Here is a 15,801-nt window from a genome sequence, read left to right as displayed (position 1 = left end):
CATATCCCTATTCTATTGAACGGTGTTTTGCATCTGAAAAATCATACGTAAGTCACAAGTCTCTAACATGAAACACAGATTGGATTCAGAAGATTTTGGATTAGGGGTAGAGATTTGTCTCTTTTGGAATCAACAATCTAAATATTTCCTCATTACCTAATTAAAAAAATGTTCTTTTTTTTGCCATGACAATTGACAATCTATTGTGCATACATCCTAGGTTCTTAGTTATTTTCTCTTTTTAGCAAAGGAATCATCATTTTGGAATACAAGTTTTTTTTCTATTTATACCTTTAAGTCTGCGACCTTCCTTCAGTCAAATAAACTTCCTTCCTTCAAGGATCTACTTCCTTTTCTTTTCTGTTTTAGCTCCCACTTTGCAAGTCTTCAATTGGATCACTCCTCGTCCAGGGTCACTTCTAGGTCATCTTGCTATTCCTGGAAATCTGTGGAGGTCAATTTACCACTTCAATTGAAAAACTCATTTTTCCTACCTCCAAGTTCCTGGCACTGTACATACTATGCATAATACTAGATGACATAAAATGGCACTGGTAAAATAGGTATTACCTTGTTGCAGTTATAAACCACTCCAGCCCAGTTCTTAAACATAAAATACCTACTATTTTTAAGTGGAGTTTTCACAACTGGTATTTATTCTACATTTTTTTCTTTCTTGTTTCTATCCAAGCATATTCTTTCTGCTTGATAACATGGGAAATCTTTGTTTGCCATTACTTCCTTCAAGCAATATCACATGTCATTTATTTAGCCAGCACAAAGTTTTGTCCCTAGTTCAGCACATTTCCATTCAATTTTTTATTTTGGCATATTAGGAAGAATCATGACATTTATCTTAATGAAAATACCAAAGACTAAAGTATAAAGGTGCTTTCCGTATCACAACTTTATCTATTCTAGTCTGGTGTTTCAAAGGAGCAAATGTACATGTAGTTTGTGGTCTTTGCTTAACCTAATCTGAGAAAAGATTTTTGGATCTGGCCATTAACCCAAGCATATATTTGAATGCCTGATTTGCATTTAGAGAAGGGAGGAGAGAGGAGAGAGAGCTGAGGAGAAAGGAGGAAGTTTTGTGTTTGAAGGTAGGATAGGACTTCAGGAGACAAGAACCTAGGAAATGAAGAAGACCACCTGGTTCCAGGAAGTGGGGGGAGGGGGGAAATGAATTTTTTTAGTTCTGTGAATTCAAGAATTAGAAGCAGTTCTCCTATTTCTGGCAGCAACCAGTATTTGCTTGCTATCATGGTGGTCACCAGGAGCTGCTCTGGGTAAGATAATGTTTTCTTTAAGAATTAGTGGGCCAAGACAGGTACACAAACTGATACCTCATGCAACAAAGCGTAAAGCTAGAAGACTGAGCTAGCAAAACCAGCTGGCTTCTCAACTTTGGAGATACTTTCTGGAAAGTGCCAGGACTTCTTGGAGGATGGAGGAAACTCTTCAGGACCTAAGGTCCTTGTGAATAGGTAGTAGAGAGAAGCCTGTGATGTGATGTGGCGGTATTAATGTGCCTTCATTCCATTCAGACTAAGGTCTGAGGATATTAGGGTTTCATAAATAAGGAAAAAAGAAAACAATGTTGGATACATTACATAAAACAGGCCAAATTGTAAAGGAAAGCCATGTCAATCTGTAAATATTTAAGATAAAGGGATATACTTTCAAAATCTCCCTTTCTTCATTTTCAATGACATATTATTTGAAGTCAGAAATACATGGTATGTCCATGGGTCTTAGTTTGGATATGGATTTGAATTTCCAAATCTAATGCCTTTTCATAGCTTCACTTATTTTCAATTTTTCTTTTGAGACTTACAAATTGACTTCTTTTTTAAAGACAAAATCTGATGTTTTATTTGGAAAATTATAGATGTGATTTGGGCTGCTTCTATGCATATGAATATTAAGCAAAGCATAGGCACTCCCCTCGTCTATAGATTAAATACCTCAGGCTATCTTACCTGTTGGGGGCTTGTTGTCAGTCTTAGGGCTTGAGATCCAGCAAGAAATTTAACAACCTATGAAAACACTATCTCTAGAGGTTGCAGTCACCCATAGGTCACTTAAAAATCTCACTTCCTGGTAGCTGTTAAGCATGAGCTGTCATAGATCACAGTCTCAAAGGTCTTTTATTCTTATCCAGATACTCTGGGTATAAATAAGGACTCTAAGATCCATCTCTTCACCAAGCATGCAACCTGGCAGCAAGGAGGTGCTAGATCATGGTCTCATGGTTCTTAATTTAATTTCCACCTTTTCTTAATGAAGCATTCCATGGGCAAAGTACAGTGAGCACTGCAACACTTCGAGTAACTTCTTTCATAAGTGACTCATCCCACCTGCTCTTTTCCCTTGATACTGAATAAAGGTTTGAGGGTCCAAATTCACATGACCTGGATTGTCCAGTTGACCAATTGTACAAATTAAATGCTGTACACATAGGACAAAAACACCTAATAACTTAAAGTGTACCAGTAATTAACTTTCAAAGAGTGAAGCTCCTAAGTTGGCTCAACACAAAACTATTAAAAAAAAAAAAAAAACTCACTGGACACTTTGTTCAAGAATGTGGAGGAAAGTTATTTTCAGCCTTGTTGACATTGTGGACATGAAACAACAGGATATCTAATTTTTTAAAGAGATTTTCAAATGGTGCTTGTACCTGATGTAAATGGTAAATTCATACAAAAACTCTATAAGATTGACGAACCATTCCTGTTCAATAAATGTTTCAGTTGTTAACCCCAAATATTCTCTTTAAAAATGTAGATAGTATTTTTTGTTTGGTTTATGTTATAACAACTTAAAAATTTTGAATTTTAAAATAAAAATTCCCAGGAACAGTGAATGGATTTTTTCTCCCAAAATTGCTATGAAATCCTGTGAAAGTGTATGACCTCTCTTAGCATGATAATTCAGCTAAAATGATGTTAAAGTAAAACAATTTTTAAATCAATCTTTATGTTACCCAAAGCTAAAAAATAAAGGCAACATTGAGAAATCATAATGGAAAAAAGAATAAATTAGTGAAAGGTGAGTGTTTGAATTAGATTCTTTTAGTCACAAAGAATAGAGACTGGCCCCAAATAATTTAATTTACATGGGAGATTATCACAGGATTCCAGACAGGAATGAGCAACAAAGTTTCAGACTGAATTATCCTTTCTCTCAGTTTTGATTCTCCCTCTCTCAAGATGTCTCTTTTTTAAGGACCATGTGTTTTTCTACTTGATTTTTAATCTGATTTAATGCAAGACCCTTCTCTGTCCCAATTGGTATCCTCTGTATATTCATTCTTTATTGACATGGTCCCATATGGCTGCCCTGGCCCTGATGTCACGTGGCCTTTGGACACCATGCAAGCAGTTCCTTGGCCATAACTTTCTGAGTCTCTTAGAATTACTTATTAAGAGGGAAATGTGATTAGCCAGGCCACACAAGTCACAGACATTTGATTAATGAATGAACCCATGAATGAAAGAAAACCTAATATTTGCTAGTAGACATATTTAAGATGCTTGCCTGCTCACAGGCACTTCCACCTAAGCAACTGTGTCCTGTGTAATGTCATGCCAACCATTTTCTATCCAATGCTGATTGGACATGGGAGAAACGCATGCCATACTAAGTGGGACATCTACAGACTCTGTGCTAGGGGCCTGTTGGGCATTGAGTTGTGTCCCTCACCCCCCCACCCCCCACAAAACCAACATATTCAAGTCTTAATATGCATTTCTGCGGTTGTGAACTCATTTATAAATAGAATCTTTTAAGATGTTATTTTAGTTAAGGTATATGAATTCATTTGTAAATATGATCTTCCAAGATCTCATTTAGATGAGGCCAAACTGAATCAGAGTGGGCCTTTATCCATATGACCAGAGCCCTTATAAGGCAGAGGATATTTGGATGCAGTCAGAGGAAACCAGCATACTAGAAGGCAGAGAGGGAGAGATCACCATGCAATGGAGATGCGCCATCACTAGAAGTCTTCAGGCTTTGGGGAGCACATGGCCTCACTGACACCTTGGATTTGGACTTCTAATCTCCAAATTTGTGAGCCAATAAATTCTTGTTGTTAAGCCAAACAGTGTGTGGTATTTATCATAGCAGCTCTGATAAACTAAGACAGTGCTGGAATTATCTCTCTCGCTCATCTCTAGACCTTACAATTTTTAGAGTTTGCCCTATACAATTCGATACTTAAGTGAATATAGGGCAGCATGTAAATATGTTTCCTGTTTGCTGGTCTCATGCCTCTAGTGTGATTATTTGTTTCTCAAGGCCAGAAGCTATAATAATTGGTATACCAGCACAGATTGTGCATCTATCTAATAAATTCTTATTTTTGAGTGAAAGAACTAGGGAATATTGTAGTGTTGGCTCTTCACCCATCCATCTGACTATAGTTCTTTAGAGTGGTAATACCCTATGTGGGGATCCAGAGCTGGGGATTCCCTCCATATTGAGAGCATTCTCCTCTAAATTGAGAATAGGTCATTGCACTTAGCTGCCTACATGACTGGGACAGACATTAAAGATTATGAGACCTACTCAGAGGGGAAAGGTGTACAAATGGTATCATAAACAAGGCATTAGAACTTCCCACTCTTGATCCCTGTTGATAACAAACCCCCAAACCCCTATGTCAGGAGATTCTGCTGAAACTCTGTTCTCTCACCTTTGTTCTAAACCCTTATAAATTCGTTCACTTCCCTGCTCCCTTTGTTGAGCACTAACCTGCACATTTCATGGCTGGCTGCTACCAAGGAAGATCTTTTGTAAGTCCTAACCTAATAAATTCATGCCTAACTCCATGCCCAGTGTATTCTCTGGTTTTAGGACTGAGCTAGGTTGTAGCACTCTAATTGTAGTTTTTCACTTAAAGAAATCCTGTCTTTCCCTGATCTTGAAGTATGAGATGAAGTACATTATTTGAATAAAAATAATACAATACCATTCCTGAATCATTTCATAATCATATCTGAAATCTGATTATGAAAATTATGTAGAATATTATTTATTTTCAGAAGAATTTCTTCTAATCTTAGAAAAATTATGCTAACTTTTGTACCAGTCTATTAAGATAGTATTTAGAAAATGCTTTGCCCATAATATTCACCTAAACCATTTACAACCCTTCCCTTCATGGATATTTTCTTTCTCTTCATTATGAGGAGACATCTTTGTGAAGTAAGGTGGAGGTATGGGAAAGCATGGGTGACATGGACAAGAGGCCAACTGTTAAAATAAAAAATCTGAACACATTTATCCAAGTTATAGTTTTATAGTCAAAGCAATCATTTGGTGAAGTTAAAGACTTTTCTCTGATGCTGTTATTTGGAATTATTTTCAAGGTCCTTTTAAAGACCATGTGAAAAGCTTGGTTTCATGACTCTTACAGCCACACAGTGTTTTAAATAAAAAATCATGTTCTTTTCAACCATATCCCTCCTTATTCATAAGATGCAATCCTAGATGACTTCTGGATATTTGAAAAGATTATATCCCTCTTAATGGTTAACAATCACTACTAGAGTTATTTATCCAACAAACATATGTAGAGCCTCTATTATGTGCCTTAGCATATTGCTGTGGGGATATATTATTTAATGAGACAGGACAAAGTCTATTTCCTCATGGACCTTACTTTCCAGAAGGAGAAATGCTGAAGCTTTTCAGAAGAATATATGGAATATTTTGATGGCTGGTCCAAAGCAAATTTAGTCTTAAAAAAAATGCACAGCCATCCTCATTTAGATGTTTAATGTCTGTTCTGGTTTTTTAAAAATTATGCACATGATTTTATAGACAAATCTCATATTAATGGGCATTTATCATTTATTTATTAAGTGTTTATACCCCTTTAAGAAACACAGCTTCAGTATGTTCCCCAAAAATCCACATCCAATTATGATGTCATTTACTTTCAAAGCTTATTGTGTGTTTTTAATGTATTTAGTTAAAACCTGGAGGATAGGGGTGGGAGGATATTATGTTTCCTCTAAATTGGATACTTCACCTCTTTTATATCTATAATATATATATTAGACCTTGAGTATAGGCTTATTTTCATGCCTGAAATAAATAGAATGCACTCAGGATATATAGACAGAAAAAATTTCTTGTGCTGCTGGAACACAATGTTCTCTGTAATCTAGAGTTTAGAAATTTGACTTTGCATCATTGGAAGATGTTGGGTTTTCTGTTCAATTCACTATATCCATTGACCTTTTGTGAAGTCTGTTCTTCCAAAGCTTTTGAGATGGAAACGTACAGCATGGTTTGTTCCATGTCATGTCAGTCATTACTCTCTTTGACTTTACTTGTGTTTTCAAGTCATTGTGTTCCAGATTAATGAGGCATTTGTTCTTAATCAAGAAACTATTTAAGAATATACTTTTAATTTTAATGACTTGTTTATGATTAATTGTTTCTATATCCTCTTCTCATACTTGAGGATACTTCAAAGCTGCTGCCTTTTCTCTGAACAGTTCCCAAACGTCTGAATACTGGTAGTTACTCTGACCCAGTGATCTCAAGAGACTCAACAAGCACAGCTATTGATTTCCTTGAAAAAATCATTCTTGGAGTCCCTTAAACTAAAAATCATTTTGAATAATAAAAACAATCAGCCATTAAATAAGCTGCATGGTTACACATTATATATTTTTAATGTCGCCTTTCAACATATATATCTAATGAGGTTCTATTGTTTTATGGGGAATGATTTTAGAAACAATTTGTGAAGTAAACACATTTTCCCAACTGATCTATACTATGCCATTAGCTGACTTAATTAAAATTTGCTTTGTTGATTTATATTTTCTTTTTTATTAAATACCCAACAGGTTTTTTTTATGTGTGCTTTATATGAGGCTATAAAACTAAGTGATCCATGACCTCATAATAACAAGAGCTAACATTTATTGAGGGCATACTATCTGCCAGGTTTTGTTCCAAGGGCTTTACATATAATAACTTCTTACTATTCTCTAGTACTACTTGTGGGGGTCCCGTTTTTATTCCTGTTTTACAGACCAGGAGACTGAGGCACAGAAAGTCTAAGGAAATTGCCCAAGGTCACATGGATGGTAAGTGGTAGATCTGAAATTGGAAATCTAGCAGTCTGGCCTCAGAGCCCAGGCTCTTAAACACAATGCTATACTACTATTTTAATTTCCTAGGCTGCTTAAATCAAATACCAGGAAATGGGTCAGGATTTTTTTTACTTAAAGTTAGAATCCAGGAAAATGTCCAAATTCAAGGCATCATCAAAGCAATGCTTTCTTCCTGAAGACTGGATTGTTTCCTCTGCCGCATGACAAGACACATGACCACGTCTGCTGTTCTCTCCCTTCTCTTCCAGGTTTCATTGCTTTCAGCTTCTTGCATCCATGGCTTTCTCTTTCTCTCTCTGTATTCATTTCAAGTTATAAAGGACTCTGGTAAAATGATTAAGCCCATCCTAATGAGGTGGGTCACACCTTACCTGAAGCAGCCTAATCAAAAGTTCTACTTACAATGGGTTAGAATGGATTAACTTTAAGAACATGTTTTTCTGGGGATACATACAGCTTCATACCACTATACTCCTATATATACTAAGAAGTTCCCAGTATTGAATTTTATAAATTATTTTTTAGAAATTTAATTATTTTGAACTGCCTGAAATTTATTTGTAAACCTTACTTACCTGTGGCCATTGTTTGAGGTACTTTATTCTTTGTCCTTCTCCTATGGTTAGAAAAATGGAACCATTTCTAAATTCATGTATTTGCTTATTTATAGAGTTACATTTCCTTTAAACAGACCATATATTGACACTTTAGAGATGGTGGAAAATTCAGTTGGGAAATGAAAAATAAGATAGATAAACACCATTTGGGGACTTTCCTCTATGCCCCTATGTGATGCCTATGAGCATCTGAAGGAACAATACTGGTCTAATGATATTGTTCTTGCTTATATAACCATCTTTATTTTGGGTTTCATAATGTATTCTTCATTTCAAAGGATTTTTAGGAGAAATTGGCTCACCTAGCTTTTACAATGAAGATTCAATATAATTGTGATCTTTATTCCACCTCGTATACCATGCTTTAGAATCCTTTAAGGTTTATTGTTGCTCCTAGTATAAAATCGGGTGGGGGGGTGGGGGATGGTACAATGGTGGCTCAGTGGCAGAGTTCTCACCTGCCATGCCAGAGACCGGGGTTTCATTCCTGGAGCTTGCCCATGCAAAAAAAAAAGAAAAAAAAAATCTAGTGGGAATCATGGGTTTAAAAGCCTTTCTTTCCCTGAGGAAATCATAGGAATGGAAAATTAGGCAGACAGATTAATAAATAAAATTTGAATTCTTCTTTTACAAGTTACTTGCTATATGTTCCTGGCAAGTCCATCAGTCTTTTTGAGACTTAGATTTGTATTCCGTAAGTTTAGATGGTAGAAATTCCATTCTTCAAGACTCTTTGGGACCTGTATGTGTCAGAAACACAGTTCAAACTAATTAAATCAAAATGAAGGATTTTGAGTCCCCAAGGATGGAAATGCAACTGGTCTTATGACACAACTGCTGGATATAGAGAATCTAGCAACATTAGGATTCTACGTAATTCTCATTTCTTCTATTTTCTGGGTGCATGTCTTCTTTTTTTTCCTCTTAGGTTTTCTGCATCTTTGTTCCACAGGACTGAAAATGTGGCTTAGCTACTGATATTTATCTTAGTTTTGCATGTCACAGTTTAGGCCCCCAAAGAATGACTCACCTATAGATATAGTATTCCCAAGGACAGGTTATAATTTTCCAATTTTACATCAGGTGCCTAAGCCTGGACCTATACATTTTGGCTAGGAAAAGGGGTCTGGTCTATTATGATGAAATATTCTAGGGTTTAGTGCCTGCTGGTGAACCAAACAACTGTGGCCATAGGACAGCTTCTGGAACAACCTAATAAATGCGGTAAGAAAAACAGACAATGTTTCAAAAGGTTGCTGGACAGGTAACTCCATATTTATCTGCTCTAGTTAATTCCTTGCCCAAGCATAATAATAGGCACTTTTTTCCCTTTGTGCGTAATAAATGAGACAGTGAGAAGTCTACTTTTCTGCATCGTAAAGAAGGTGAACACTTATAAGGAGGAAAAAGCTATTCCAGTAAGCACATATTTTGAAATATGTATTTTATATGATCAGAATTGTATAAGATACAACATGATTGGTATGAAGGATAACAACATTTAGCTCAAACCTACTGAACACATTTTTATAAACACCTTCATATATGTGTATATATAACTGTGCTGGATATTTTCTGTTTGCCCACTCGCCATCCAAGATGTTCTCCCTTCTTCTCCGCCTGCCCTGTGCCCTAAGAGTTTGATACCTGTGGGCATCTCCCAGGTTCTCTCCTGCCTGGTTTCTAAAGGTTTACTGACAATGGAGGTGGATGTGCCTGACAAGAGGTTAGAAAGAAGGAGAAAAGAGTTTGGAATCTTTCTTCTTTGCTCCCTCCTTGCTTCAGTATAGGATATCTGGAAGTAGCTGCATCCTTCTCTGACCACAGCCCCTAAGAGAAGAGCCCACTCTTCTACCCTCTTTGGCTCTTCTGTCCTAAGGGTGGTAACAGCTTAAGACATCGTTGCTAATCTCACGACACCTAACCACCTTCTCTACTTTTGCTTGCCCACACTTCTATCTGAGATCCCTTCATTAAATTCTCTTCATTGAAATTTGGGTGGGGGGGGAATGCATGATTTTTGCTGCTGGAGGTTTTATAATTTAAAAGTAAGGAAACTGGGACTAAAAGAGGTTAAATGAACTTACCCAAAGTCACAGACATAGTGGATTTGATTTTGACTTCAAATTCAGTGCTCTTTTTACTGAAGGTTGAAAATGAGACAGAATGGGAAGGAAATCCTTTATTTAGTGATTAAATATTAGGAAATACTTTCAGAAATATAGAGGAAAAGCAGGTTCTTTGAAGAGACAGTTTAAGAAAGCCTTAGCCTGGGAAGAACTGGACTTGGCTGATAAGAAAGATCCCATAAAGAATGAATTCTACACAGGGTGCAGAATTCAGAACCATTCTTTTCCAGGTTTGGATATCTGTTTGGATATGATGGCAAAGCTTCATATTATCCTAAAGTGGCTTTATGGTATCAAGTCTATTGTCAGTGTCTTACCAAGGAAGATAGCTAATATGAAAGTTTAATTCCTGCATATTTCCTAGTGGCAGGAGAAGTGATGGGGAAGACATATAATTTTGCAAAAGAGACACATCATAGATCATAAAAGATCAAAGCAGAAGGCTGTGGTATGTGCATTACTATTTCTGTCCAGTCCATCTTTCTCTCTCTGGAGTTTTTCATGGGTTGAGAGTCATCTGGTATCTGTCCAAGATGGTTGTTTTAGTTTTTTACTCTTTCTTGATACAGGGGCCATGTGTTGTAATTTGGACTTTGGCCTGCAGTTCATGTTACAGCACATGCTGTAAATTTGGTCAACAAACCTTTATTGAGCTGAAAGTACTTTGAGCATTGTGTGACGAACCCTGAACAAAGTATTTTAATTGGGAAGGGTCAGTGATTAATAGAATAGCTCTAATCTTTATGGGCTCCAGCGCTTTCTCTCTGTCAGTACTGGGTTGGGTGAACTAAAAGCTGGGACAGATCATACAGTACTTGAAACACAGGGCATTGGATATAACATCCCAGGCAGGCCATACAGGTGAAGACTGGTAGAAAAGAGACTGAGTAAGAGGAATCAGGAATGAAACAAAAGCCATAATTGGCAAGGGGCAGAAACCAGGTAAGGAAGCCGTTTAAGGACCAGGAAATTTAAAGAGAGCGAAAAAAACCCTCCAGCTCAGGGGTGGTAATTGGGGTGGAGTTTGGAATCAATATCAGTGTGGCTCCCCTGAAGTTTACATGGAGATAAGAGCACCTAACTGGCCCAGGAATTCAGAGACATAGAAAAATTTTGATTCTTGGCTTCCCTTAATAACCCTTTTGGCCTCTACTCAGTTCTAAATAACGAATGAATTTGTTCAGAATCTTCTTGACTGGCCTTATTTGACACTCATCTGAACTCTGATCCCAGCTGCTCCTCTGTCCCACTATTTTAAGAGCAATTTTCTTTTGTGAAATATCAGACATTTCTGAAGTAGATTATGCTATCACTCACAGAATAAAAATCATTGAGATAATGGATGTAAAACACTAAACAGTGTGTCTGCCATGTAGTAGGCCCTCAATAAATGTTAGTGATGATGATTGTGTGATCAGGTGATTGCTGCTTCATTTCCTGCTGCTTGCCCCATTAGATGCTGCCACACACAGAGGCTCAGTCATGTGAGAGTCAATTGTTTGTGGCTCACACAGACCTGCTACTGCTAATTATTAAAAAAAATTACATTTTCATTCCAATGCCAGATTCTGATCATGCTGTGGCTAATCTCTTCTCTTTGACCTCAGCATATAAATAACATATAAAAATGATTCTAATTTTTTCAGCTAGTTTTAGGGCAGTAAAGCATGTCTTTCTTCATTCTCAGATCTTTTTAAAAGGCAAGTCTATGATGTATATTAGTCATTATCGGTTTTAAGTTTGGAGAGGTGAACATCCCATTACTGCAGAGTTGATGTGAGCCTGTCAGGTTTCAATTCCCAGATTTCATTTGGCATCATCCTCAGAACTTTTTTTCCAAAACAGTATCCTAGCTCCAAGACAAAGTTCACTTGTCTGAATTCCTGGGATCTTTCTTGCTTTCCTTTAAAAAAAAAAAAAAAAAATAGATGACACCATGTTAGAAACCAGGCCATCTTTAAGAACAGCTGCTATTTTTACAGACATAATATATGTCCTCATCAATCTCTGTTGTTTCACACCTTATTTCCTTCAGAACACTCAGATAAATGCCATCTGGCCTGAGTGTTTTATTGCACTTCGCTTTCTTCGATTACAGCATGTTTTCTTCATTGGAAACTCTATGTCTTTCCTGTGAAAAGTGTTCTCAGAAATTAGAATTTCACCATCACTTCCCAGAGTCAAGTGCTGCCAAAGAACTAAACAAAACTCTTCTCTGGGCTCTTGCTCCTATAAACTTATCATTCTCTTCTGACCAGCTACAACCTCATCTAGCAGTTTGTATGCTAGTGAGTCTGTTGTCTGGCCAAGCTGGATTTCTACCATACCATCCTGAGTTTTACTCACAAATGTCTTAATTTTCTTCTTCTTGGAATGGTTCTGTTCAGTCTTCTGGTTGTTCTTTTAGACTCATTTTTAGAGCTACTCAAGCCTCCTTTCTCTTGGTTGTCTACTTTTTTTCTTGCACCAGAGTTTAGGACTTTTAATTTGTCCCAAATCACTGAAGCAAATATCATGATAAAACATTCTGCTTTCCATTATAACCCCTCAACACAAAAACTACTCATAGGAAAAAATGGTTTTGTACTTGGGAAGAAGCTTGATATAAATTCAAAGCTTACAGATAAGGGTTAGCTCTATCACCCCTCTCTTTAAAAAGCTTATAAGAAAGCCAGTCAAAAACCAACAGGGCTTCTCCATAGAAATGTTACCTATATGGAATTCCAAGTAGACCACAGGGCTGCCTTTTGTCTTAGAATGTTCTCAGAAGGCTGTGTCATTGACCAAGTAACATTAAAAACCCAAGAGGTTTTTTCTTTCAAATGGAAGAGAGGAACTGAAGAGACTATTCAAACCCCATTGTCTTTCCTTGTGGCTCATGGTCTCCTCCTCTTCCTCTGCCCTCTTGGAAGCATTCTACATGAGACATATAAAAATGCAACATTCCTATATATACCCCCTATTGTTGACACTTTGCATTGGTGTGGTGCATTTGTTAAACAATTGATGGAAGAGTATTAAGATGTCATTATTAACTATAGTCCATAGTTTGAATTGGGCATATTTTTCCCATATACCCTATTATTAACACTTTGTAATCATGGTGTATATTTGTTATAGCTCATGAAAGAACATTTTTGTATTTATACTATTAACATAGTCATTGTTCACAGTAGGGTTCACTGTGCTATACAGTCCCATGTTTTATCCTCTAACTTTCCTTCTAATAACATATTTGAACCGAAACTTTCTCTTTCAACCACATTCACAAACAATTCAGGGCTGCTGACAATGCCTGGTGTTGGACATTTTCATGGCCTCAGAACAATAAGTTTGCGAGCTAATATATTCCGGTTGTCAAAAAGCCAACCCATTTTATGGTATAATGATTTTGGTTGACTAGCAGACTAAAACAGGTATGAAATAGGGATCTTCTTTCATTCTTTTGGATATGGATATCCATTTCTCCTAGCACTATTTATCAAAGAGAATGTTTTGCCTCAGTTGAGAGGACTTGGCAGCCTTGTCAAATTTCCATTGGCGACAGATGTGAGGGTCTATATCTGATCTTTCAGTTTGATTCCATTGGTCAATATATTTACCTTTATGCCAGTACCATGCTGTTTTGATAACTGTAGTTTTGTAGTATGCATTAAAGTCAGAAAGAGTGACTCCTCCAATTTTATTCTTCTGTATCAAGATGATTTTGACTACTCAGGGCCCTTTACCGTTCCAAATAAATTTGATAATTTGCTTTTTAATTTCTGCAAAATAAGCTGTGGGAATTTTGATTAGGGTTGTGTTGAATCCATGAATCAATTTGGGTAGAACTGACTACTTAATGATATTTAGTCCTCCAATCCATGAACACAGAATGTCCTTCCGTTTATCTAGGTCTTCTTTGATTTCTTTTAGTAATGTTTTGTAGTTTTCTGTGTACAAGTCTTTTATATCCTTGGTTGATTTATTTCTAGATTTTGATGATTTTAGTTGCTTTTGTAAATGGAAGTTTTTCTTGATTTCCTCCTCAGTTATCTTATTACTAGTGTATAGAAACACTACTGCTTTTTGCTTATTGAACTTGTTTTTCAGACCTCTGCTGCTTACTAGCTCTATTAGTAGATTTTTTGGGACTTTCTATATTATATAGGTTTATGTCATCTGCAAATAGTGAATGTTTTACTTATTCCTATCCAATTTGGATGACTTTTATTTCTTTTTCTTGCCTAATTGCTGTAGCTATAACTTCTAGCACAATTTTGAATAATAGTGGTAACAGTGGGCATCCTTGTCGTGTTCCTGATTTTTGAGGGAAAGCTTCCAATTTTTCACATTAAGTAGGATGTTAGCTGTGGGCTTTTCATAAATGCTCTTTATCATTTCTACTCCTAGTGTTCTAAGTGCTTTTTATTTAGAATGGATGTTGGATCATGTTGAATTCCTTTTCTGCATTAATTGAGATGATCATGTGGTTTTTACCTTTTAATTTGTTAATGTGATATATTACATTAACTGATTATCTTGTTTTGAACCACCCTTGCATATGGAATCAAGAGGGATGAAACCCACTTGATCATGGTGTATAATTCTTTTAATGTACCAATGCAAATGTACCAAGAAACCATGATCATGCATCTATGTGATGATGTTAAGAATTACTGATTGCATATGTAGAATGGTATGATTTCTAAATATTGCGTTAATTTCTTTTTTTCCGTTACTTAATAAAAAAAAAAAGAATTTCACTACATAACACGGAGGAGCTTTGGATGATAGCTTAAAAAACGGTGATAATTATTTTAATGTGCTGTTGGAATTGGTTTGCAAATACTCTGCTGAGCATTTTTGCATCTTTATTCATTAGAGTAACTGGCTTGTAATTTTCTTTTCTTGTAGTATATTTATCTGGCTTTGGTATTAGGGTGATGTTCATTTCATAGAGTGAGTTAGGTAGTGTTCCCTCATCTTCAATTTTTTGGAAGAGTATGAGCAGAATTGGTGTTAATTCTTGGAATGATTGCTAAAAATCATCTGGGAAGCCATCTGGTCCTGGGCTTTTCTTTCTTGGGAAATTTTTGATGGCTGATTCAATTTCTTTACTTGTAATTGGTTTGTTGAGGTCTTCTATTTCAGGGTAGGTTGTTTGTGTCTTTGAGGAATTTGTCATTTTTTTCTAAGTTTTGTCATAAGCTGCTCATAGTGTCTTCTTATGGTCCTTTTTATTTTATGTTATGGCTCCTTTCATTTCTGATTTTATTTCATCTTTTCTCTTTTACTTTTCTTTTTTCAGTCTAGCCAAGTGTTTATCAATTTTATTGATCTTCACAAAGAACAAACATCTGCGTTTTTTTTTTAATTCTCTCTATTGCTTTTTTGTCCTCATTTTCATTTATTTCTACTCTAATCTTTGTTATTTATTTCCTTCTGTTTGTTTTGGAATATATATATATATATATATATATATATATATATATATATATATATAAAATAAAATATATGAAATATATATATTTTAGTTCTTCCAGGAGTACAGTTAGGGTTTTAATTTCAGCTCTATTATCTTTTTAAATTTAGGCATTTAGGACTCTAAATTTCCCTCTTAGCACTACCTTTGCTGCATCCCATTGGTTTTCATATGTTGTATTTTCATTTTAATTTATCTTGATATATTCACCTATTTATTTCTCTTGCAATTTTTTCTTTGACCCACTGATTGCTTCAGAGTGTATTGTTTAACCTCCATATGTTTGTGAATTTTCCAGTTCTTCACTTGTTAGTGATTTCAAGCTTCATTCCATTATGGTCAGAGAAACTGCTTTGTTTAATTTCAGTCTTTGTAAATTTATTGAGACTTGTCTTAGACCTAATAAGCAATGAAACAAGAGCAAAGACCTCAGACACCACCCATGTGCC

At 35.9% G+C, this 15,801-nt stretch overlaps 1 long non-coding RNA gene across 2 annotated transcripts in view; it reads left to right on the top strand.

The window, feature by feature from the left end:
- Positions 1 to 6,953: 6,953 nt before the first annotated feature.
- The window catches only part of LOC143648537 (uncharacterized), a 32,695-nt gene continuing 23,847 nt past the window's right edge, over positions 6,954 to 15,801 (top strand). The window contains exon 1 of one of the 2 annotated variants that reach the window (XR_013158611.1): positions 6,954 to 7,115. This is a non-coding gene — a long non-coding RNA (uncharacterized LOC143648537). Of the gene's footprint in view, positions 7,116 to 8,824; positions 8,984 to 15,801 lie in introns of those variants that run through there. The other variant, XR_013158610.1, reaches the window with a different exon arrangement.

The sequence above is a fragment of the Tamandua tetradactyla genome, chromosome 10, assembly GCF_023851605.1.
Source record: "Tamandua tetradactyla isolate mTamTet1 chromosome 10, mTamTet1.pri, whole genome shotgun sequence".
NCBI classification, from domain to species: domain Eukaryota; kingdom Metazoa; phylum Chordata; class Mammalia; order Pilosa; family Myrmecophagidae; genus Tamandua; species Tamandua tetradactyla.
This window is presented reverse-complemented; position numbering and strand designations above follow the sequence as displayed.